The following is a 26,556-nucleotide window of genomic DNA, read 5'->3' as shown; positions in this document are numbered from 1 at the left end:
ATGGGGCATGGGGCACGGGGCACGCGGCGATGACAGGCTATAACAGGATACAAAAAGGCGCAGACAGACACCACACCAGACACGGACCCCGAGACATGGGGCATATGCTGGCAGGATAATCGACGCTAAATAGCGGCACGCGGCCAACATTTTCCGGCCAGCGAGTACGAGTACGAGTACGATATGAATATGATTTGATCGAGATCTAACAAAACGCTGACTTCTTGTCGAACACGCAGCAGCACGCGAGGCGCGGCGCGGCGCGGCGCGGCGAGGGGTGAAACGCTCATTATGGAAAATAATTTCATAATTCGTGGGGTTGCTGCTGTTCGACGACAGCGACACCCCTCCCAGAGCCGACGACAATGTGTGAACAGAAGGGGGTTGCTCGGTGTGGCTATAATTTTATGAGCGATTCCATTATTAATATGTTGCCACTGGTAGACGTAGACCCCGGCACGTGGCAGGAAGGCGTTATGTTTACATTCCCCCGCCCCACCCCTTCCAGCACTCTCATAGATGTTATGAAATGATTTTGGCCCAATGTAAATATTGGCTCTGGCGCCGCTGGCGCAGGATTTGCTCACGCAGATTTGCACATTAATGTGCAATTATGAAAGGGGATGAGGTCCCAGGCGGAAGTAATAAGAAGTCGAATGGGAATATTGTGTTTGAATAGAAGAACACGGATATTATTATATTATTAGATATATTCCTGCGCAGGATCAATCTAAATTCTCCTTTTCCGTGTCATGTAGTTGGTTCGTGGGTCACAAAAAATAGATGCCCTCCTGGTACTTTCTCTTCCTGATACTTTCTCCCCTTCTCTCTCTGTTTCTATTGCCAGACGTTGGCCACAAATCAAAGTAAATGCAAAAAATTACTTCGACTTGAATGCATTTATGAAAACATTTTCCCATTTTCAGAGCTCTCTGTCTCCCTCTGCGGGAATGCATCTCCCTGCGCATCTGTTGGCCCTTCATTCCCATTTCGAATCCATTTCAAGTGATTTCACTTTCTCTTATTCTCATTCTATGGCTCTGTCTCTGGCTCTGTCTGCTGCTCTTTCTCCCACTGCAGCCTGCAACAAATCGAGGCGGCATGTAAACAAGGAAGCGTGGTGTAAAGTGTCGCTGGTGGCAATTGAACCTTCTCCTCCCACCACCGACTGCCTGCCTCCCTTCGTCTTCTGGCTGGGTCAACAAACTGTTCGACTCCAGCCTGCCCCACATCCTAATGCGCCATCCATCCCCAATGCTTTCTTCTTCTAGTTTGGGATGGAAATCATCCCCCAGCATGAAATCGATGCGATGCAATGGGATACGACGCCGACGATGTGTCTTCCCCCTCTGAGGTTTTTCATCTTCTCAATGAAGGTGAGCAAATGTTTAAATATGAGCATCAGGTTGGTGGATATGGATGTTTGCCAAGGATTTGCCAGGTCTTCAGTACCTTTACAAATTTACAGTGAACCAGGAGGGTGGTTATGGAATTGGGATAGGTTTGTTCTGCAGCTAGATCAAATGGTAGGTTATGAGGAGGCGGGAATTGGTTATTCAATCTTACCATAAATTCAAAAAGAAAAAAAAAAGAGTGCAAGGCATTTCTAGAGGATATTCGGGTAGTGTACTGTGCTCGCCTATAAATAGCTTACCATTAGCTGAAAACTAGCATTCGAAACAGCTGAAAAATTTAATAAAATATTTTAATTTAAAAATGTTAAAATGGCAATGGCAAATTATTTTTTCCCTTGAAATATAACAACTGATTAAATTGTTTATATTTCTGGTTTTAATATTGGCTTAAAACTATAACTGCATCACTTTTATCATCTTAACCAATACACATATCGAATGTAGAAGGACTCAAAGCTCAAATTCATATGTTATAATCTGCAATTAGACTCCTTCATTTAAATAACTCATCCAATGATATTTTACGTACAAATTCCAACCGCATGCGCTTCAGGGTTACGCAGCAGGCTATAAATAACAAAAAAAAAATACTTTCCATTAAAGTAAATCCGCGGTCTGCAAGTTAATTAGTTATTTCCATATGCTCGTATCCTAGAGCATTTATAACCCATCATAAGGCAATTAAGAATGCCCGAAATTAACCCAGGGATGCCTGGGCTGGCACGCAACATCAGCTCCTATGGAGAGAGAAAGGATTAGTCGGGTAATATTTTGGGGAACCAGAGCGGGACATTAGCGTGGATCACACACTGCGGCGGTGGCGGAAGCTTCTTCATCCAAAAATAGGATCCATCATTAGTTGCCGAAATTTATTGGAGCCGAGAGCAGAGCGCAGATGGAGCCCCGTGGCGGCGGCACGTTCCAAAACAATTTAGAAAATAATAAATAGCAAGCATAAATTAAATTATTGTAATATGGAGTTCTGGGTAAGCTTCTCGATGCATCGGGGACTGCGTCTGATGCGCAATTAAGTTAAGTCTCGACGGGCCATGGCCGCCCGAATCTGGCGATCACCGCCGATATGAGCGCCCCCCGAAATATGGAATAGATGGAGGGGACTGAGGGAATGTCAAAAACGCAATTATTTATACAAACTGAAACATTTTAAAATCAATTAGAAAATGTGGCGACGCATGGCGCATGACGAACCAACTGCCACTGCCGCTGCCACTGCCACCGGCTCATGCCCCATCACGATCCAATTCTCTCCGGGCACCGCACCCCAAGCTGTTCCACCCTCTATCGTTCCATCTTTTTGTTTATCCAAGCGGCACAGATGAAGTACCCGACTCCGATCCGTTGCGACTCCTCCTCTGAAGTGTTGCAGCCCGTTTGTCTGCAGCGCTTCGGCGAGGGAGATCCGCGCAGTCCGTAACATAATGATGTCAATGACAAATCACGGGCGCACGTCAAAAATCTGTCCTAAAATATTCGGGCTGTCAATTCGCCTGTGTCGCTGCGTCTAAAATTAGTTCCCAAATATTGTTACAAATGTGCTGAGTCCAAACAACTGGAGACTAATGAGAGAGGAGCGAGGCAGAACAGAACAGAACGGCACAGAGCACAGCCCGAGTCCTCTCAAGTGGGTGCCCAGCAATTTATGCATCTTGACTGAAAGACGAGGGAACAACAGTCCCGTTCCGTCCCCCAAAAGGCAGTCAATTGAACGGCAAACTGAATTACTTGAGAACACAAATACGAGTAAAATAACAAAAGTAATATCGAACATGAAACATATTTTGTTTTCCTGTCACAAAATGTCATAAATATTTATTTAAAGAAATTCATTTCATTTGCCAACCCTTTTGCATACAAAATGGATACACATTTAACAGACTTTAAGGTTTTCTGTATTTTAATATCAACCCAAATATATGCCAATCTGTTGTTACTTTCGTGCTATAAGTCGAGGATGAGAAAATTATTAGAAAATTAAAATATGGAACCGATCTTTACCACAACAAAACCAAGCAGATAATAATCTGCAGTTTTTCTGAGTAAGTAATTGAATAACTTATTACAAGTTTTACAAACATACTACATATATATATACTATATAAATAATTCTGGAACAACATTCAATGGGTTTCAATCACAAATTTCAATAGCTCCCTATTATTTTTATTATTTTTCAGTACTCTAGAATATTGTTGGTTATATTGTTGATTATATTCCGATTCATTTAAGTTTTTCTTTCCCATGTTTGGGGTAATTTAAGAGCCAATTCCCTCGCCCATTTTTTTCTTGCAATTCTATCACATTTAATGGAATTATTTGGGTATCTGTCATAACACCTTCAACCAGCTACTCACACGCGAAAACAGCTGTCGAAAATGAGGGAAAAGCAGAACCAAAGTATGCCAAAAGTACCTTAAAAAAATATAAGTGGCAGTCCTCAGGCGACAGGCGACACGAATCGAGAGCCTCCCGAAGCGCTGAGAAGGCGCATCAAATCCTCTGACAGATGACACGGAAATTCGCTTTTTGCCGGCCACTCGGGATGAGACGGGCAGAACAGAGCAGAACAGAACAGAACAGAACAGAAGAGTAGAGAAACCCTTTCGCGAGACGAATATGGAGTAATATTAATCTTGTGCCCCTCTGGCATGGTGATGCATCAAACAAGATTGACAATGCCTCATTCAGATCAATAACTGGCGGCCTGTTAACTGTCGAGTCAACCCCCGAATGAAAATTTGGTGACATTCGCAAAAAAGAAAAGGGAACAGGGCAGGCCAGGAGCAGGAGCAGGGGGCAGTGGCGCAATGGCAATTTTTGCAACCCTTTCTGGGTTCGGGGCTGTAAAAAATTGCGCCACTCGAGGGCAAGCGGAACGAACAAGTGCCGGACCGTGGGGAGGATTATGTTATGGCCCGGCAAAAGCGGAAATCAAATTAAGCGAAAATATGTTCTTCCAATGAGTTTTTTGTCCTCTCAGCTACTGCATTAAATTAATCAATTTAACCAGTGGACAAGAGGAATGGATTGAAGGGCAGAGACAGCCTCGCGTCCGATCGGGCCACACCATTAGCATGATTTAGTGCGGCGACCCGACCCCGCGGCTTCATTAGCATAAAACAGTTCTTATGGCCATTCTAGGAAACCGCCCCAGCCCCCCCCCTGCCCAGCAGAAAACAACAAAACATTTCTCCCAAATACACTTGGGATACTGGAGATCAGAGTTGGCCTGGCCTGGTGAGAGCGCGGCAGCGGTTACTGTATAATTTTTATGATATTGCCCGATTGTCTGTTCGGGGGTCTGGCTTTATTTGTTTTTACTGTCAAACCTCTGGCTGGGCAAGAAACATTTAATACTCAATTAATTCATCAGTGGGACTTGGAACGAACCGTCAGTCAGGCAGTCAGTCAGTCACTCAATCTTCTCAGTCATCAAAATTCGTTTGCTTTTTATGATTTCGGGCGAAATTTGTATGTGTGTGTGTGTGTGTGTGTTTTTTTCGATTCCTCATTCCTTAGTGTGTTTCTTTTTTCCCTGATTTCGTGAGTGTTTTTGTGTTAAATTTAATTTATTTACATTGAAATTCAATATTTGTTAAATGTATTTTTAATTTTACTGCTGTTGATTATTACTGACCGATCTGATGAAAAGGAATTCCATCTTTATTGGTTCAGCACCATTAAAATCCATCACCCAAATGGAATAGATCGCCCCGTTCTTGATACTGTTGGACCCTGTTGCCCGGGTGTTGGGCGCACCATTGGAATATGACACATGGCAAACACCTCGTAAGCTTTTCCCATTTTATGGACTGCGAAGAACTTTCGTAGGAGTTCATCGACTCGCCGGGGAAATTTGTTGTTTAATTAATTCGATTTAATGTGCTTAGCTCTTTAATTTCAGAGATTGTTGGACCTTCGGCAGCATATGTTCAGAGCGGTCTGGAGGCTCACCGCGAAGTTTGTGAAAACGGATCGCTTTACACACGGCTGGGGGCTGTCCTGCATAAGGCCTGGAACTGGAAAACCCTGGAAATGCATAAAAGTGAGTGGAATAAAACATTTTGTTCATAAATATTTGAGATGTTCAAAGCAAGCAACAAATTTTCGGAGCTGCATTCACAGTTGGTTGGGAGTCGATTGACCTCAAGGACCCCGTCAAAGGAGATCGGGAAGGTGATCAAATAGTTCTTGGTGTGTCATAGCTCATACTTTTTGCCTTAATGGTGGCCGTCATCGAGAAGATTCGCTGAATTGTCACTTGGATAAAGAATTTCCACATCCCCCACCTCACTGAAAAGAGATGCATCTTTGCAAAATTGCCGTTCTGCCACCAGTCTAAGCTAAACAAATGCTAAAATATGCCCAACATATTTTGAAAATATAGAACTAACCAAAAAAATAAAATAGGTACAATTACACTTGTTATATTCGATTTAATTTATATTAAATTTATATGATAAATAAAGTCGCGCTGTAAAGTAAGAATAACTTACAAATATAATTTTGTTCTAAATTATTCTTAAAGATAAAATTTCCACCGCTCAATCTGTTGTATCACGTGTTTCATCCATTTTCAAATTGGAGCCGAGCCGAGCCGAGCTCCGATCGGGGGACTCACTTGGATTGTAAATGTGCCCAAATGGCAAACAACTTCCGATTAACCATTCGATTGTTCGCATCAATTGGAGAACCCGATAGCCTGGCGTTACACGGGCCTTCTGTTTTGGTTTCGTGTGCGCCCTGCCATCAGGATACCGAAAACGTTCCAATCTGGGCCCCACAAAAAGGGAATAGACAATGCACTCAGCCCCCTGTCCCCCTGTCAGTCCAGGGCCTGTGTCCCAGAAAAAAATTCGAAACAAAAACCCCAAAACCCCAACTCTGTTACAGTCCCAAAAGGAGCGCAAATATGTGGATATGGTGGGGTAGGTAGGTGACTGCAAAGGTAGAGGGGCTGGTGCCGCAGGGAGGGGGCAATGCATTTGCGGAAATGTGTGCACAACATGCAACATAAATGGAAATGCCGTTTGGAAAACATATTGTTTTTGGTCCGTCCCGTCCGCCTGTCCGCCTGCCCTCCCACCGATCCCATCGGTTTCCAGCCCCAAAATGCACTAATTTTCCTAACGCGCCCCATGGGGTATACCCCAACCGATGTGCACTGCACTGCACTAGGGTGTAATGGAGGGGGTGTGGGTGGGTGGTTGGGTGGTGCAGTTGGTCTGAGCCATTTGCTGCAGCGGCTGGCGCACATTTTAGAAATTGGACGGCATTTTTCGTTGAATTGTGTGCTGATTGTAATTCATTCCATGTGTGTGTGTGTGTGTGTGTGTGTGTGTGTGTGCTCTGTGTGTTTGGCCAGTGTACACATTCAGCTCCTCTCTGTGAGCCTCCCCCCCTCCCCGCCCACACACACACACACACAGACAGAGAGAGAAAATTTGAAAATTTTGATTGCATGTTTCGATACAAAATGGCGCTGCAAAAACGAACTCGAACTGATGATGAGGCATGCCAATCCTGACGAGGATGGGCAGCGCTCGCTACCGCTCTCTCACTCCCTCTCTCTCTCTGGTAAGGATTGCCCAGTGGTTTGTGCATGAGTGGTGGGAGGGGTGGGGTGGGGTTCGTTTTTGGGTACCAAATTGCAGTGCGTCCGTTGTGCGTTGGATCCGGCGGAGTGTGGCTGTGGACCCGGGACCCGGGACCCGGGACTTTGGTGCGTTGCCAGAGCCTGGGTGCAAATGTGCATTTTAGATCGACGAAGCGTAAATTAGGATTTCAAAATGACATTTGGAATATTTACGACTTTGCTGGCCATAGACCCATAGACCCTATGGCCAGAACGAGCAGCAGGCTCACCCAATCCCAATCCAAATCCCCCCACCACCATCGCCCCCCCGGCAGCCGTTCGTTGTTGTTCATGGTAATTGCGTAGCCGGTTGCTCGATGATGCCGCTGCCAAAGGTCTGTCCAGGTCCATCTCCCTGGCGATGCCTATCTGCTTTGTGTGCACAGGTAAAAGAGAGTCGGTTGTCGGTGGTCGGTCGTTGGCTGCCATATGGGCGGTTGGGGGGTGCTCGGGTGGGTGGTGTGATGGCCAGATGCCAAAAGCGCCCTTTGTTGAATTATGCAACTTAAAATTTGGCACAAGTCCGTCTCAAAATTGCCAAAACAGAAGCTTTTGATTGGAAAATTGTTTGATTGGTTGCAATTTCGTATTTAAATATTTTCACAAGCCCACAAAGGGCGCCGATCCGGCTCCATTCGGAGGAACACAGAAAAAATTGTTGTTTTTTTTCCTCACTCCCGCTCGTATCCTAGATAAAAAAAAAAGTTTCTGGTATCCAAACATGCAAAACCACTCACAATTCCGTTAAATTTGGCCAAGTTCTATGGGTAATCAATCTCAGGCATTTCGTTTTCATATAAAAGTCAAACTTGTCGTGCGCCCAGAGCGCAAAAAATGAAATCCAAACCATCAGGATGGGGGAGTCACCGCACACCACACACAGATTCGCATTCGCATTGGCATTGGCAGCACCGTCACAGAGCCATCACTGTCTACCGACTTCAAAATAGACTCTCGACAAACAGCAAAAAAAAAAAACAACAACAACAAAAAGTAGAAACATAATCAACAAGAGCAACAACAATGGGCAGAAATCGAGCACGGAAAAGTAAAATTATACAAGTAGGCAATGTAGACTCGATACAATGTAGAGTCGGGTCTGTATAGACAATGGAATACCCCTTGTGCCGCGTATATGTACGGAATAATTCCGAGTGCAATTATGTTTAGAAGGATCCTTCGGAATCAAACAGAATTGCATAAAAGGCGGCATAAAAGGTCATTGAAATCGTAAGAGGATTACTCTCACGGTTTATTATATTCAGATATAAACACAGATAGATCCAAATGACTTCTGGTTAAATCAGCAATAAATGTAGGAACTCTACAAAGATTTTGCATGCATTTTAATGTAACCAATATACCAATTTTCTCTCTTGCCAAATGCCAGGTACACCAAGTACCAAAAAACTCACTTACAAACACATCCATAAGTTGACGTATGTACATATGTACGTATGTACATATATGTTTTGTATATTTTCCATTTTCACCGAAATAAATAAACATCATCAATGTCAAATGGAAATCACTCGCATTGGCAGGGCAGCACAGCGCCCGCAGAGCATCGAATCGAAATGGAATTGGTTGGGGGTTTGATTGGGGAGGGGCGCCCATGGCATTTGCTTTTTATGAAACTATTTCAAAATGTGAAACCAATTCGCATAAAATTTTGTCAGCAGCGTCCATGTGACATGTGAAATGAAACCAAATAAGAAAGTTTTCCCCGAGCCATCACATCACAGGGACACGACACGGCGTAAGAGCGGCACTGAGGAACTGGGGGAGCGAGAAATAAAATATATAAAAATAAATGTCAATATCTGTGTGCTCCTGCGTTCGCCCGTCCGTTTGTCCGTTTGTCCGTCCGTTTGTCGGGTGTTTATTGACATTTTGGCAAACGAAAAACGCAAATCCGTGAGCGAATCTCTCGCCGTTTTGCCCTGCGTATCCGCCAGGGAGGTCTGCAGCGGCTCGTCGTCATCATCGTGGCTGTTTTTTATTTCCCCTGTCTCGGCTGGAAAACATATTTGAAAACCATTGGCACATGTCCTTATGAATGATGTGCTAATGTGACAGACGGCGATATGTGTCCCTGTGTGTGTGTGTGTCTCCCTGTCTCCCTGTGTCCCTGTGTCCTTGCGTGTGTGGCTGATGTAGGTGGTAGCCTGGAGACTGTTCTGGTGACTGGTTACAGGGCTGGAAATTCCATTAAAAAGTCAAAACGGTCTTGGTTTCCCTTACTTGTTGCAGTTGGAGCTTTGTTTAAGTTAGAATTTAATATCTTCTAATCGCTTCTATTGATAGTATTTTAATGAGACGACCGGCAGCCCTTTATGGGACTCTCAGTGAGCTCGATTACAGAATGGGAAACATTCTCCGCCAGTCCAGACCCCACACCATAATTAGAGGCAATTGTCGGGCGCGCTGCTCCATTCCATTCCATCCACGAATCGTATGAAAATCAAAACCTCCCCAGGGCTGCATAAATTAAAGGCTTGGCTCGACAACAACAACAACAACACAACAGAAAAAGTCAAATAAAATCTGCACCGGCTCGAATGATTCCCCTCGCCACTCCAATCGCCATTCCCCCCACCGAATCACGTGCTGGCTGGCAGGCAACAAAAAATCGCTCTGGGACAATGACAGGCCCCAAAAGCGGCTGCCAGGACACTCTCTCCACGCTCCCGTAACGGCATATCCTTGGGAGAATGTTGCAGCGCCACAGAATTCCAAGAAAATGCTACAGTTTTCCCTTCCTTCGGATAGGGGGGGATGCAGACACGCGGCGTGTGACATTTATCAAAAAAAAAAAAAAAAAAAAAAAGAAAAGAAAGAAGAAAAAAAAACGAGACTTTGGAAAAAAAGAAACCGAAACGGAGACGGAGATGGAGACAGGAATTGTGATTGATCGGCGGGCAAGTGTTTACCCTCCCCGTGGATTGAGATGGAAATGGGACTCAAATATGCTGCAGGGCGGTGGGGTGAGGTGGGGATGCCATTAGCATTGACCTTTGGCACGTGTGGCACATGAATAACCCTTTGGGAATGTGTGTTCCACTCCCAGCCACTTTTTATTGGCCCAAATCAATCATTATCGGTGCGCCGCAGTCATAAGTGAAAATTCCAGTTGCCATAAAAAGTGTTTGCCAGGCCTCTGCCTGTCCAGAGTATGTCCAGAGTTTATCACTGTAATAAACATGCGGCCGAGTTGCCGATTTATTCACGACTATCCACAAATTTATTAATTGCAAAGGACCATAAATACAGGCCCCCCCCCCACCACCCACCACGGGCCACAGGGTAACTTTATGACGAATGTTGGACATGAGGCGACCTGCCAAACGATGTTGCGGAATCGAAGTTAGACTGCATCTGCGACTGCGACTGCGTCCGAGTTGTGCCCGTGCCTGTGCCTGTGCCTGTGCCACATGCTGCGATTTATGGTTGCCTCGGTTGCCTCGGTTGCTGCTTGTTCGGCTCGTGTTCGTGTCTCTGTGTCTCTGCTGCAGTTGCAATCAAAATGAAAATCGAACGGCATCATTATCTTTCGACCAATGCTCATAACTCAGCGGAAGCGGCAGACACACTGAGATCCCACAGATCCATCAAATGGTGTCTACCTGCAGAGTCGTCACACGGGTACGGCTACGGTTATGCGGAGGGGCGCTGCCCACAGCCGTGTAACCTTGGCGACAAGTCCAGTCCACGTCCAAGTCCAACTCCAAGTGCAGTGCCCAAGCTCGGCTCCAACTGTGCATTGTCATAAAACTTCATTCATTCATTTATAATTTAATATCGATCGATGTCGACTCATACCCCCCCCTCCCCATACTCTCAACGGTCGCTGCCGATGCTCGGCTCTGATGGATGCTTTGGTTTGGTTTGGTTTTGCTTTGCTTTTCTGCACTGGCCATCGTAAAATTTTATGCCAGCCTCATTGCCACGTTTATGGTCAGCAGAAACTTTGCTGGCTTTTCCTCATCAACATCGACATCGAGAGGCAATTCCAGTGCCAGCGCCAGCGACTGCGACTCGACTCATATTTTTGTGGCCTTTATGGCGTTTGGCAAATCGAAGGCCATAATTCACAATTTAATTAAGAGCCGCAAATAAAGCGAACTGCATTCTTGGCTCAGTTTATCGCTCTGTCTCTGGCTCTGCAGAGTCAACCATCAAAGCCCCAGCACGGATCAAATGTCGCTCAGTTTCAGTTTCAGTCACAGATGCGAATGCCACGGGGTCTTTCCTTGTCTTTCCTTTTTTTCTCAGTTGAACCCAAGCTGCTCATAGTCTTGGTCAATATTCTCTAGCTTGAGTGTACTTATTTATATTTAAAAGTGTCGTGGAAAGAGGTGTGAATGGCATCAGAGGCACTCTGAACCTGGACATAAATAATGAATCCCATAAGTAAATCTCAGAGTTCATGAATAATTTAAATGCATTAAAATCTATAAATATATAAAGTAAATATTGAAATGTTCTATTAGTTGTTTTGATTGAATGAAAAAAGTCTTCTGGAAATCTCGTAGTCTGCTCCCATTCCTATTGCGAGCTATAATTCCTATATGTTTCTCAGTCTCTGGCAGTGATGATCCCCCTTTCGTGGCAGGAAGTTTTCACCACACACAGAAACAGGCACACAAAAGGCTGAGGCTGAGGCTGAAGGAACTGGCGGAAAGGAGAAACTTAAAAGGAAGATGCGTAAAAGTAATTTTAATCGAAAATTGATTTATAATTGAAAAATCTCATTTGCAGAAATTGATTTACCGCAGCATCCGCAGCACCAAGAAGGAAGGAAGCCTTCTGCTTTTGCTTTTGCTGCCTCTGTTGCCTCCTACTGTTCCGTTCCCCCTGCCCGCTGCTTTCCGGGAAAATGCGTGCAATATTTTTCCATTCAAAGGCAGTGCTCCGCTCCACCGAAGGCAAGGGGAAGGAAGCTGAGGTAACCGAGCGTCAAGTGGTTGAGCCAACAAAACTTTTGCCAGCAGAAAAATGTCTGCCAAGACGCTGCAGGAACTTCCTACTGATGGGCGTAGGTGTGGTGTGGTGTGTTGTGGGGGGTGGAAAGAATGGGTAGATGTGGATGCGGCGTCCTTTGCTATCCTGGTCTGTTATCTCCTGCCTCTTTGTCATCATCAAAGAAGCTGGCCCCCAACCTCAGCTTGCTACCCCCAGTAGCCTTAGCTTCGTTTCAGCCAACAGCCAAGTTTTCCCATTGACTTTGCTTACGTTTAGATTTTTCTAGCTGCCTCCGCTGCTGCTGCTGCTGCTGCTGCGGTGAGCGCCACGCTTGTGGCAACATTGTAATTTTGAAAATGAGTAAAGTTTGAAAAACCTTGTGGCCTGCCTCGATTTCACCCAGCAGCCACTCCCCGCCCCCGCCCCCGCAACGGAGGAGCTGCTGCCACCACAACGCGCTCCTTTAGTGCTGCGGCTGAGCTTTGCTAAATCAAATTCTTATAGAAATCTTTTCACCCGTCAGCTCTCTGTCTCTCTCTCTCTCTCTCTCTCTCTCCCTCCCTCGACGCCGCTTCCCGTTTCCGCTTTGACACTTGTTTTGATGCTGGCAACGGCTCTGCTCTCCCTCTCTTTATCTCCGTCCAGCCTTTCTGCCACTAATCTAATTCAATTATGCAGCGAGTGCAGAAAAGTTTTTAAATTATTTAGCAAGTTTTTCCGCCTCTGCCTCTGCCTTTGCCCCTGCACTTGTGAATTATGTCGCTCCGTCCGTGGGCCATTCTTTGTCCGATTCCGCCGTCTCAAGTGTCATCTTTCTTTGTCTGCACCCAGGGGGGGAGGGCAAGTGCTGCCAGTCCTGCGAAGGGACTTGGCCTCTGCCAATTATTGTAGTGCGCACGCACCTCCGGCAATTAAAATTAATTTCCCTCGCAGACGCCATTGTCTGGCCAGACCCAGACCCAGACTCAGAGAAGCAGTGAGGAGCGGATAGCCCAGGGACGAAACATTGTTTCCCGCTTGACTGATTTATCTTGATTCCGGGGGGCGCCCTTTATCCAATCCTTCGTGTCCAGGTGGGTGGGACACGCTCCAGCGATCGCCTGTAGGTATTTTTCTTTAAATTTGTCGCAGATTTAAAGTGCGCTTAAAATCAATTCTAGACTGCTTTCAGTACAACTGATTCTTTGATCATGTTTCCAGTGAATGAACCCTTTCTAATAATTCCAAATCCAAGTTTATGTATCTTCCAACGCGTTGTCTAGCACCAGGAATGCCAGATGCCATAACGAGAGTAGACCCATAAACCCCAGCTAACAATTAATCATGGCAATTCCATCAGAAAGTCAATCAACAGGAGAATCACGGATCACTCTTCAATCCAACTTAACTATGGAGACCGACAACCGCTTTTTTAATGCAGATGTTTAATTTGTTTTGTATTCAGGAAAAAGAAACAAAAAATACGAATTATTGTGACCCGAAATGGCATACATCAAATGCGAGAATAATCAAATAAATTCCAAAAGGCAAATCGAAAAAATTGAAACATTAAAAATAAAACCTAATCGCTTTTGTGTATCCATCACGCAAATTTTTATAACGCTCATAAAATCGAAAAAACAAAAGGCGCAAAGACGCCAAGGAACGACCGAATGCAAATGGCCCATAGAAGGCGATTTGAATGACAAAACAAACACCAATCGACGGCGTAACTCAAATCAACAAAACTCGACTCTGTCGCTGGCTCTGGCTCCGTGTCTGTGTCTCTCATTCCCCGAGGCAGAGGCAGAGTCAGAGGCAGAGGCAGAGGCAGAGTCAGACCTGTCTGGTGCGAGTATTAATATTATGCAAACTGAGAGAGATATGGCTTGTTTTATTTGCTCGATTAGTCGCTGCCAAAATGTTGTCTAAACGAGCATTAAGCCATAAAGAATTCAACTTCCGTTGGCCGCATTCACATCGCCAGGTGTGGGTGTCACAGAGTCACATCTATGGGTACACCGTACACCGTACACCGCGATGTATTCCAGCAATTTTCTGGAGATTTTTTTGCTGCAAACAAATCAAAATTAATCTTTGTTCGATTTATGTTCCATTAAAAACGGGTTTTTGGGTTAGCTATCTCTCATTATATATTATATTTAAATAGTTCAAATATCTACAGCTACAAAAAACATTTCAAGAAAATTTTAAATCCCCTAAAGATATTTTGGGCAGCCCAGCAATTGCTTCGGGGTTGAATTGGGCAATGAAAGTGATTTCCGGAACAGCTCTAGCCTCCGCGATCGACACACGATCACGACTCTGGCTCTGGATCCTCTGCTCATTGTTTGCTGGCAGTGGGCGCATGGGGGCATGCAACAACGTGCGGCACGTTCTTCATGCAAGCGCGTAATTTAACCAAATTTGTCACATTGCGGCAACGCTGCGTATGCGCAATGTGAAGCTGCCTGAGTGCCGCAGTTCGATCGGCCAGTTTGGATTGCGCGCGATATAAATCATGTTGCCATAAATACGTAGACGAGTTCGAATTGGAGTTCGAGTACAGAAACTGCATGGAACACATGTCCATGTCTCGGCGAATCTGTATTTAGTGCGTCATGTGTGTTAAATTTCCCTAATAATAGTCAAATGTGCTCAATAAAATGATCACGTACGAGGCGATCGATGCTGCCGTTGCCGTTGCCGTTGCTGTTGCCGTCACCAATTGGGGTGACCGTTTTGGCTGCTGAGGTGACACAAATTTTGAACTTGTTTTTGATTTATTGCCAATCTCCGCTCACCGATCGACCGATCGCCGTTGCCTAATTCAATAGAGTCAAATCAGTGCGAACAAAAAATACATGCAGGCAAACTTTGCATCAGTCCAACATCAGTTAGCCCCCCGGCTCAACGGGGAACACTCATATCCCAGTGGACATATCACAAGATGCCACTGTGATCGCAACTATGTCAATATTGTCACGCCGTCCGCACCCGAGTCGGCTCCGATTTGGAGTCGAGTCGAGAGTTGGAGCCGGCAGGCAGCAGCCAGCAGTTGCCGTGGCATTTCCATTTCTGACCGACAGCCGTCAATCAATTTGTTGGCTCTGCCACGATGCACTGGCCCGGCCAGCGCTGTGACCTGTCATTAAACAAATGACGGCTCATTTCCAAATTTGTTCCGAGTAATTTTGCTTAATTTGTAATATTTGCTGTGTTTTCGCTATTTTAAATGTGCGATCTGAGGCGAGGCAACCCCAAACGGGGTATGCAGCACATTGTTCGAACATTTGTTCGGCTAAATTGTTTGTCTATTTATTGATCATCTCTACAAGCAAGCATTTAGCCAAAGTGATCACTGAGCAGAGATAATCGCCGAGCAGATGGCTTGATTTGGATGCCCAAAAGAGCAGCTCCATCTTTGAGTTTGTGTTCTGAGTTTTGGGGAAATTCTACTTAAGTAGTTATCGATCTTCCTTCAGAAAAATTCCATAATTCGATTGAGTTTTAGCTGAAGTTTCCCAGCTAAGAGGATTCCTCTGTTGCTCTCAATCCAACTATCAATGGAAGGATTACGGCCTTAATCATATTGCGTACAGAAACTGCACTGACAGACACCTCAACTGTTTTTGCAATGAATCTATTCCAGCCTCCTTCTTTTCCAAGTTTTTTTTTCCAAATCAAAGTTTGGGGGGGCCAGTCAGAAAAGCCAACGTGAGCCTAAAGGGAATGCCAGCAAGTCCTTTCTCTCTCGCATCGGCTGGGAGTGCAAAGTAAATTGCCAAAGGCCTCGTCAGGCGTGAGGGGAGGCTTAGGCTTAGGTGCCTTTCCGTTGGGTTTATTTTGTGGTTGTGTCGGAAGAGAGCAACAGCACTGACACTGTATGCACATCCCATCACCTGATGATGCAAAGGTCTCGTTACACTACACAAAACTACAGAACTACAGAAGTTGTCTGCATTGAACTAGGCATGACAGAAATAGCTATCCATATTGCATCTATAAGTACAGTTGTCTAAGATACCTACAATTTCTTTTTTTAGTGACATTTTCACATCGAATAGAGAGACCTCATAGAGATCTTTCTACAGTATCATCCCCACTTGACAATCATCGCAAGCTTTTCTTTGAGTGCACATCACTTAGGCTCCTGGGCAAGTCTTCAGAGGGTTACTCGCATGTAGGGGTGGGTAGTGGGTAGTGGGGGGGCGCCCCAATCAGTCGATTGCATCGCGATTTGATGTTGCCGACCACACAGCAGCCTCGGACACTCAACTCGATGCGAACAGGCAGCTGTAAAAGTGACAGTCGCCATATGGGTATTCATACTCATACTCGTACTTGTACTCGTACTCGGAGTATACCCACTCTGACTGGGGACTGGGGACTGGGTACTGGCGACTGGCGACTGGCGAGCGTTGCCTTTTGTAATAATCATTTGCCTTCCCCAGGGATGGGGATTGTTGGTGAGGGGGGGCACTCGGTTGCGATACCCAAATCACATCCCACCGAGCGGCAATCCGTCCGCTCGGATCCGAATCGGAGTCTGAGCTGGCATTTGATTTGCTCAATTTATGGCACGCTCCGCTGCCACAGCCGCTGCTGCCCACCGCCGGCAAGAATTTGGAGCGGGTTGGCGCAGCGCATGACCATAAAGTGGCGGCGGCCTGTGGCAAGAATGTCGCTGCTGGCCAAAACGGCAGCTGCGGCTGCTGCTGTGGCAGCGACTGCGGCAGAAATTATTGCAATCATTGTTGCCCCGTTGCAGTTGCAGTGGAAGTTGCAAGCATCAGCAGCAGCAGCAGCAGGCGCAGCAGCCTGTGCCCGGCGCATGTCAACATGGGTTTCATAAATGGCAGCGGACAGCGTTTTGTCAACGCGTTATGTTCTTTCTTGTGCTGGTTGCTGCTTGCTTTTTTTTTTGTGTACCCTGTACATGTAGACAACGAAGAAGGTATGATGTTGCGCGAAAATGTAGGAGTATCGAAAAGATGAATATCTCTGACTAAAGAGAGAGACAAAAGGGCATTCAACGCAATATTCGGCAGGGGAATAGCCTACAGATACAGAGAGAATATTTCTAGTGAGTGAAAACTTCCCATTAAAATTGCATCTAATTGAGAAACTTCAGTTTCTTTAGAGGATATCCCCCAAGCGTATATCAAACCACTTGATTTTTTAAGCTTATGCTTCTGATGTTGCTTATGTCGCTTTTGCCTTTATGTGTCGCCTCGGTATTCAGTTCAATTTTTTTTTTGCTCAATTTCGTTTTGTGTTTTTGCGTTTGTCTTGCTGCTTATTTATTTAATCTCTGTTTTTGTTTTATTGCACCGCATTTGGCAACTGGTTATGAAGTCTCATTTTCGTATTTCTCTTAATTAAAAACTGCACTAATTTTTAATTAGGCTTTTCTGAGTCCATATTCGATGCACTGCACCACAAATTCGTTTGGACATGCCGCATCGAGCTGCTGTATCTCTGGGCTGGACTGGACTGGACTGGGCTTTGTGCTTTGTGCCGTCCCGCTCGATTTGTACGCTCACTTATTAATTAATAATTTATTTTGGCTTGATTGCCACTCGATTTATGTAATTCGCATTCGATTGCGCGATGAATTCCAAATGGAAAATATCAATTGAAAAGCGATACGATTTTGCGTCCGTTTAGGATGATTCAACAGCAGCGGAATGAGACATTAAATGATGGCGTTAAATATTTGTACATTTCCTGTTGTTAGTTGGGTAAATTATAACAGTTGAACATATCCGGAAAGTATAATTAATATTAATTATAGCCACAATAAACATTACCATAGACCAGCCCCAAAATCGTAGACATTTATGGCTCATCCTTGATGGAATAAATATTATTTGTATGTAGTAAATTTAATTCATGGAATACAATAAGGATAGAACAATGCTGACCGCTCTTTGAGATATATTTAACATAAAACAAAACTCATTCCAAATAACACGAAATACTCGTACAACTTGGGGGAGTGGATCATCAATTTTGTTTCATCTTTCACTGGTTAGATTTATTAAGTCGAAACTTGAGCTGCACAAACACTCTGATATTATTGCATTGTACTTGTACCTTGCTGTACCGTACCCTGGAAAGGGAGGGCGGCTCGAAAAAATTAATGGCCCTGCGATGGAGCACAACGATGGAAGCTTATAATGATTTCGACCCCAATTTATCAAGCGATTTTCCCAGCGAGAAAGTGAAAAGTCGCCGGGCCATCCGACATCGGCATTGGCATCGGCATCGGCAACCCCCCGACATGCAAAACAGAATGAAAAATAAAGTTTCGCTGAATATATACAGCACGAGCAATCAAACAATGATGATGCGCAAGAATTCACATTTTCAAAATGGATGGATGGGCCTGGCCCAGCCCGGCAAAGGGAATGAATTATATGGATATACATCCCTGGACGGAAGTGGAGTGGCTATGCCCCCATCCGTGGGTTGGGGGATGGAAACGAAGCGCGGCATGTCAAAAAGTTTTGTGACTTGAGGACTTGAGGCATGTTTGTTATCATTATCATTAGCCCCGGCATTGGGGGGGGGCCGGGCATTTTTCAGCGTACTCCACTCCGTGGGCGGAGACCGGGCCACAAGAGGAGGCGTTGCCCGCCCCATCGCAGACGGTCATGAATTATGGCTGTCAGTTTTTCTTAAGGTGGCAGCCAAGTCCTGGAACTTGCCGAACATGTCGGCGGTGGAGGGGGAGGCACTTTCATTAGCTTTAATTTGCTGGAAATATTTTTCAGCAGACTCCGGAGTGCGGCTCGGGGCTCTGACAACGTCTCGTCCTTTTGGAATATTTTTTTTTTTTTTTTTTCTGTTAGCTAATCTCTGGGCATTTCTTTTTGTTGGCTCGACCCTTGGGGTCGGCGGTTCTGCTTTGCTGTTTCCCCTTGGACGCCCCCGGGAGCTGTTTTTAATTCGGTTTACAGATTATTAGCTGCTCATCGCTTAATGCAAATTCGATTAAGGGATCCCGGAGAGGTGTTAGCGGTAACCCCCCGGCCCAGCCATTCCGTTTAGGGATTCCAAGCAGCGTTGCGGGGGCCGCAGTATTTTTAATTTCTTTGTGAGCGACATTTCTTGCTTTATGTAATTTCATTTTAATTTTGTGTGTTTTGGTACGTCAACGACATTTTAATGCTGCCCCCGTTCACCTACGTGTGATTAACGGGTCGCGATACCCGCCGTCATATTCCCTGACATCTGACAAAACCCAAGCCAACCCCAACCCCAGCCCCAGTCCCAGTCCCAGTCCAAGTGCCTGTCCCTAGTTGTAGTTGTAGTTGTTGTTGGTTGCCCCAGCTCGAAGGCAGTTGGTGGCACGCGCGTGCTGCGCTGTGATTCCTGGAACAACAAGTCCAACTGTCGCTGGACGTGTTCGGTTCCACTTATGACATGTTCATTGAGTCCGCTCCATATTGGGCCCGGGCCCACTCTCTGCACGCATTCGAGTCCACAGCGGCAGAACGTAAAAATTTTCATAATTTTATCGTTTTTCTTGTAAATGTCACACACATTTCCCCGGCGGGGCCCACGTCTCTGCGCCACTTGATTATGAGAAATAACAATAAAACCTTTGCCCTTATCCACACGCTGGATTCGCTGTTTATGACTTGAATGCATAAATTGTCTCACTCCCCTCTGGACAAAAACACACTCAACCTCGAGCCCCCGAAAGCACTTGAACCGCGATAAGACCGCGATCCCCTCCACGGCAAGGTGAGACCTGGCCAAAGGCTTTTGCTATTTGCGGCAAATATGTAGATACATTTATTATGCACATGAATAATATACCCACCCGCGCATATCAAACTCCACTCCAAGTGCGTGGTGAGTGGAAAATTATATGCAAAATTCGTTGCGATTTGGCTATGGAACTCGGGCCCAAGAAGATAGGCAAATGAGAGCCGTTGGTAAAGCATAAAGTTCAATTGGGAAATCCCACTTACTGCGGTGGGAAATATCAAACTTAACGAGTACATATTATTGGATAGCTCGTACAATTAAAAGAATAGTTTTGAAAAATATACCAGCTAGTAAATCGAATTCCATAGTTTGCAAGTTCTTGAATTTTTAGCTCCCCTGCCTAAAAACTGCTGAAACACACAGTCTGTAATTCTTGGCAAGAAACAATAATTATTTAACCCCACAAAGTCCCACAAGGGTTGATTCCAGCTGAGGCTTGATGCTTCGGGTGGTAAAATTAAGCGCCGCGGATGTAGAAGCGGATACACGCGTGAAAGATTAATGTCTAAGCCCACAACATTTTCGGTTAAGAGCAGAACGATGAAATGTAGGTTTTGGCAGTAGATTTCCCTCCTGCTAAAGGCATTTTTCCGCAGTTCACGATATTGATGGTCACTCGCAGACAGTTTATGGCGCCAGTAATCAAATTTAAGCTAAGGAAATATATATTAATATAAGTATAAACAGTTCCAGTTCAAATAAAATTAACTCAGTAAAATTTTACAATTATTTTGAGGCTCTTAAAAATAATTCTTATAAAAAGTTGCTGCATTCAAAGCCTAAATAAAAAAATATCAACAAAAAACAAACAGAGAGAGATGAAAGCGAGTGTGCTACCCACACCCTTGGCCGTGCACTCACTTACCGGGGTGACTGTGTCCATGAATCACTTTTTAAGTGACTGTCGCACACGTTGCCCGTTCCCAGTTCCCAGTTCGCCCGCTTCCGCCCTCACCAATGTGCCATTGGTGGTGTGAAAAGGACAAGTGCGACAGCGGCAGGACACCACCGTTATGAAAATTCAATTTTGTGTCGAATTTATTAAAAGCAGCTTAAAAATGCTAAGCGCATTGAAAAGTAGACATTTGGGAATTTCGACAAGTGTAGATTTGTGCAGCTTCCTCCTTGGGGGGGGGGAGTTTGGTTTCCCCTAATGTTTTGGCCGCAGGCCGTGGGCCTGGCCCGGCCTGGCTTCGTCCTGCCCTAATGGAATAATTTTTTGGCCTTACGTTAATCGAATGAGAGTTCGATCTGATATGCCCAACGGTGGGCGTATCGGCCAGATATCGCAGATGGCAGTAACGGGTGTGTGATTATTAAATTAGGTTCAATGATGGAAACTCAATTAACCAGGCGGATGGAACTATTCGCAGCAACCTTTGAAGGGAGAAACAAACCCAGTCCTGCCTCTTTCTTTTTTAAAACATTCTCAATGGTTTCTATTTGTATTCCCAAAATATATTCCCCACTCCCTAGAGACTCCCATAAGCCTGTAATAATTGGTCAAGTTTCAAAAGCCTACGCCAAAGTATGTCCATGGCCCTAACCAAATTCTATGCTCACCCACAAAACCCGAAAGTCATCTTGCCCCAGCTCATACAATATAATCTCCAACACCGAATCCCTCTCCTCCCCCATCCTCACCCACCCAACGTAATCCACAACTTTGCTCACTTTTTTACATTCTAATTCCGGCTCGCATATTTTCCCATTTTATGTAAATCTCCGAGCACAAATGGCCAAACCCTTCCACTGCCCGAACCGACCACGCCCTCAGCTCCATGCAGGATGCCAGCCAGCCAGGAAGGAAGGAAGGAAGCCAACCCTCAGATATGCTGAACACTTTGCTGATTATTAAAAGCATACTTCTGACGAGGACTGTGCGAACGATGAGGTTGAGGATGAGGACAAGTGCATAATTTTCCAATTGCTTTGTTTTATTTGGGACTTATGGGGTGTTGTTCCAGCCGTCTGTCCGCTCATCCGGAGAGTCCGCTCCTTTATTGCCGTACAATGTAAACAACGGCAGGGCCATAAGAGATCTCAAAAGCGTTTCAAAATTTCATTATTTTAATTTAATATGCAAAAAGGGGGACGAATCTCTCGCCCTGGTCCTGGTCCTGGCCCTGGCCCCGAGGGTTAACAGACATTTTGACATATTTTCATTTTCATTTTCTCACTTACCATAATTTCCCTTTTCGTTGCGGAGATTTTAGAGCCCCTTTCCTTCCCTTCCCTTACCGTGCCGTCCTGCCCGCAAGGTGAGGGCAGAAGTGCGCAACTTCGAACGCAGCCAGCAGGTTGACTTCCCGCCAAAGGACTCACCCCATCCCGGTGAATCTTGGCGAGAGGGTTGCTCGCTTGACACCAGCCCATCCACACGGCAAAGGCAACCCCTATTCTGTATTCTGTGCTTATGATTATGATATTATTTGGAAATTATCCGCTTAGCTTCACGGAGTGGAAGCGGGCCATATGTGCGGCCATTGTGCCGGAAAATGGAACGAACCATCTCACTGTTAATAATGATGACATATGATTTTCATTGTCAAATTTGTTGCTGCTGTTGTTAAGTGAATTAGGCGCTTTGTCATCTTTTTTATGGAGTCAACTCGAGTCAGATATGGCTGGAAAACGGGCAAGAGGCAACGGGTAGCGGGTAACCGGTTGCGTTAAATTTGTTGGCACATCATTAGTCAAGGCAATGCCGAGGCAAGGTGCATCGGCAGCATCAACACGAGCAGCGCCTCGCTTTGGTCCGATGTCGCCGCATCTGTTTTGATATTTAGCTGGGGGGGTTGCGCACTCGAAGGATGTGGATAGGGAAGATACCGAAAGGGGTTACATCACACAGACAATTGACGATGTTTTGGGTTGGGTTACTCAAAGTGGGCGGCTAACGGCGCAGATTTTGATTTATGATTGGCGAGTGTAATGTCTGCCATTACCGGAAATTGACTGCGAGCCTGGTTGGGTATTTTTTGATTGAAATTGGAATTTCGGGACAGTGCTGGCTCCAAGTTATTCATCACAGTCTTCAGTCGAATACATATATATATAGTATATATACATATATATATTTTAGGCAATTATTTTCTCCGTAGATATTCAAAATGTTTTCTAAAAAAATGCAAATTTAAATTAACACTTATGAATGAAATATATTAAATATATGAATATATGTATTAATTAATTAATATTAATATTACTTATTAGTGTATTGATCGGCTTTGAGTTTAATGAAAAAAAATATCTTTAAGCCAAAGAAATTTTAATTCCATTCTCACACATGAGGAATTCCGCCGCCACTGCCTGAAAGTAGGCAATAAAAACTAAACACATTGCCAATTGGACGAACGTTTCTACAGTGTAGATTATACATGACTTTTACATGAGCTCTACAAGAACTCTGAAGACAAATTTTTAAGTTTAGTCAAAAATATATAAAAAGTTTAGCATTTTAAAAAGCATTAATTAGGCTGATTAAAGGCTGTAATTCATGATGATTCATTCGATTTTTCGGGACATAGACATAGATCAACATCCGACAAGTTTATGCATAATTATTGTGTTAATTGATTAAATATGGTTAACATTGAGTGTTCAAAACCTATTTGTTCTTTTAGCAAAAATAACAAAATATAAAATATATGTATAATATATAAATAAATATTGAAATATAAATATAAAAATATATAAGAAAGTTCATTATAGAATCGATCTCAGAAAGTGCATGGGAGAAATGTGGAATATAATAAATAGAGTAATCAATACACGAAACTTTGAATTTCCAGCTGTCTTGCATTCATAATATTTAAATCTCATTGGTTAAGTTGCCCCTTTATTGCAACACAACTAAGAATACTCATGTCATTGGCTTAGTGAACAATTATTTATAGTTCCGGGATATTTGTCATTCTTGCAGGTCCAGAAAAAACACCCCTACCATTTCCCTTGGTGGGTGAAAGCAACCCCTTGGCCGCTAACTCGTCGTAACTTTTCATTAAAATTCATAAAACTTTAGTTAAACATTGCTTCAAGATCACGTTCGGACCATCAATCACATGACTGGCGGCTACACGAGCGAAATTTCGGATGGCCGCCAATCACAGAGTTGGGTCTAAAATTACGCCAGAAAGTGACACAAAATCTCCGCCTCGGGTGGTCCCCCCCTCCCTTTTGGCAGGGGAGTATTCTCCGGACTCCTGTTGACGATTTCCACCTGCTGTGCCGCAAATTGTTCATTTTGCTTTATTGAAAAACGCAAAAATCGCTGAGACAGAGTCGTGGGGGGAGTAAAGGGATTACGTTCGCCGCCTATGGCTGGGGATGGGGGTTTCGGTTATTTGAGGCAAATTAATAAATGGACTGTACAGGCTCAGGAAGGACTCAACCACTCCCCACGGGCCGGAGGTGAGACGGCAGCAACCGCTTGACAATGGACATGAACAAATTTCATGCGATTTGTTCTCGCCGCGTTCCCGCGTCCGGCACTTTCGTGATGTCTTGACGCCAGGTCCGAAAGGACTCTACTCTCCCGCCGCCTGCACACAGGAAAGGATTGGGGACTTTCTCCGCTGCTTGCTGGGTTGGTGGGCTGGTGGGCTGGTGGGGATTATAAAAATACAAACTGCCTTTTGCCATATGCCATTTAAATGATAAAAGGATTTTACCCCCTAACACCAAAGCTGCCAAACGCTGACCGCCCACCCCCTCCCCAATGGACACGCACACGTGGTCAATTGCGTTTGGGGTCAACCCTTTCGCACCAGCGCCATCATTCTGCTGTCCAGCCCACCCCCAGCTCCCCATGCCCACAGCTCCAGCTCCGGCTACAGCTCCTGCTCCTGCTCCTGCTCCAAGTGTCAGCACATTTTTCAAAGGCGCATATAAAATGGCAGTCATACATTAGGGCCATATCTGCCTGGGCCCCAGCCCTGGGCAGCCCGACCAACCGTTGTCAGTGGATCAGTGGATGGTCAGAATGGGGTTCAGGTCGGTACGTAACTCCCAACGTTTTTATGTGTGTGTGTGTGTGTGTGTGTGTAATGCCTCGGTACAGATTATGCATTAAGCGCTTATTTAGCATTTTTCTTACATAATGTCGCTTCCACTTTGCAATTGCCTCGGCCATCCCCAATGGCCAACAGGAATTCCATTTTGCGGAGCAACAAAAGGACGTCCACGTAGTTGCTGGTTGGAGAGAAACATGTACATACATATGTACATACTATGCACAGACATATTTACACTTGGAAGTAGACAATTTTGTTAACTTAGCTACTAGCACTCACCTAAGATCAGTCTTAGATCTCAGATCTCAGCAGTCGGATTTGTGCAGACTCTTGTGAGTTTTAGTTAGTCATGGAATATGATTGAGAAAGATTCTTAGCAGCACTCGCTCAATTGGATTCAATGCAAATGGTTCGCGAGCAACGAATAACAGAAGACGAATAATTGCTTTTTTGCTAATTAATTTGTCCCTCGGACTGGCTCTTCATCTGCCCCATTGGCAATGACACGCCTTTTGCCCGGCTGGCTGTCTCATTTCTTTTCGTTCGGCACCATACCATCCCGGCTTATTTCGCTATTAGCGAGGAGCTCTCGTAGGCACAGAATGGATAATTAAATAAAGCGCCAAGCCGCCCGCCGCCCGCCGCTCCGATTTAATGAAAATTGCATTTTAATTTCATAAGCAAACACCGCCCAGGCAATCCCAATTAATTACCAGCCCCAAAGCTGAGACCCGGGCCAAAGCAAACCTTCATAATTTCTCTTCCAGCTAAATGACCGATGCGGCTTAAAATAATTGCCCAGTTGGCTTTAAGTGGACACAGGAGCGGAGCATCTCATAGTTAGGACCCCAATGCCCATGCCTCCCACCAACAAGAAAAAAAGGAGCCAATTCTGCTGGAAGCAAAAAATGGTTGCTCGCAAGTGTCCGGCTCCGCTTTTTTATTTGATTTCCTTTTTTTGTGCCGTTCGGTTAGCTGTCGCTCACGTAGGCAGCGTCCATGTAATTAAATTAAAATGGAAAATTTACTCGTACTGCGGATTAAATTAATTTTCATTTGCATTTGCATAAGTTTGTCCCTCACTCTCACCCTCACCCTCACTCCCTGTTCCCGTGCTCCGCTCGGCGCGGTTCGACTCGGCCCTTGTCCATTCATTAATTCCTTCATTATGCCATTTATTGCTGAATTCACTAGAAATGTGCCTTCGTTTTTATATCTGGCCCATGTCCACTGTCAGTGCGCGGAGAGGGAGTGGCGTGGCTGAACCACATAAGGCAAAACCTTAGAGCCGACTCTTCGATGTACATAAACATATGCATAAAAATAATAGTTAGAAAATGTTTCAGAAACTCTTTTATATGTCGTATGGCAATTATTATATTATATATTATATTATATTATATTTATTATTATATTTATATTATATTATATTTGTACGAACTTAGTTACACTTTAATACTGAGAGATTTTGTACATAAGAACTCGATTAAGGCTGCTCTTCTTACAATATTATTTTTGCAATTGGAGAGCAGAACATGTGTGCATATATCCACAACATTTTCGAACATCTCTGCCATGTGCTGGTAAGCCGAAACCTGCTACTGGGCTAAGATATCTGAAGGAGTAAAAAGCTTCCAACCCTCGCAACACCTGCCAAAAACCACTTCAGTTCTTTGTGAAGCTCTGAAGTTGATGCTGAACCTTGGCAACCCATGTTTATGATGTTCTGGTTAGACATGCGTAGATG

General features: G+C 44.7%; 1 long non-coding RNA gene across 8 annotated transcripts; it reads left to right on the top strand.

The window, feature by feature from the left end:
- The first annotated feature begins 3,235 nt into the window (after window positions 1–3,235).
- On the top strand, window positions 3,236–5,840 carry LOC111073056. Of its 8 annotated transcripts, none has more exons than XR_005967975.1 (4): window positions 3,236–3,472; window positions 5,109–5,222; window positions 5,324–5,478; window positions 5,527–5,840. It is a non-coding gene; the product is annotated as an uncharacterized LOC111073056 (long non-coding RNA). The 8 variants fall into 8 exon arrangements; XR_005967972.1 differs by having other exon boundaries at window positions 5,086–5,222; XR_005967974.1 differs by having other exon boundaries at window positions 3,236–3,476.
- The last annotated feature ends 20,716 nt before the right edge of the window (window positions 5,841–26,556 follow it).

The sequence above is a fragment of the Drosophila obscura genome, unplaced genomic scaffold (assembly GCF_018151105.1).
Source record: "Drosophila obscura isolate BZ-5 IFL unplaced genomic scaffold, ASM1815110v1 contig_200, whole genome shotgun sequence".
Lineage (NCBI taxonomy): Eukaryota > Metazoa > Arthropoda > Insecta > Diptera > Drosophilidae > Drosophila > Drosophila obscura.
Note: the sequence above shows the minus strand (reverse complement) of the source record. Positions and strands in the feature narration are given on the sequence as shown.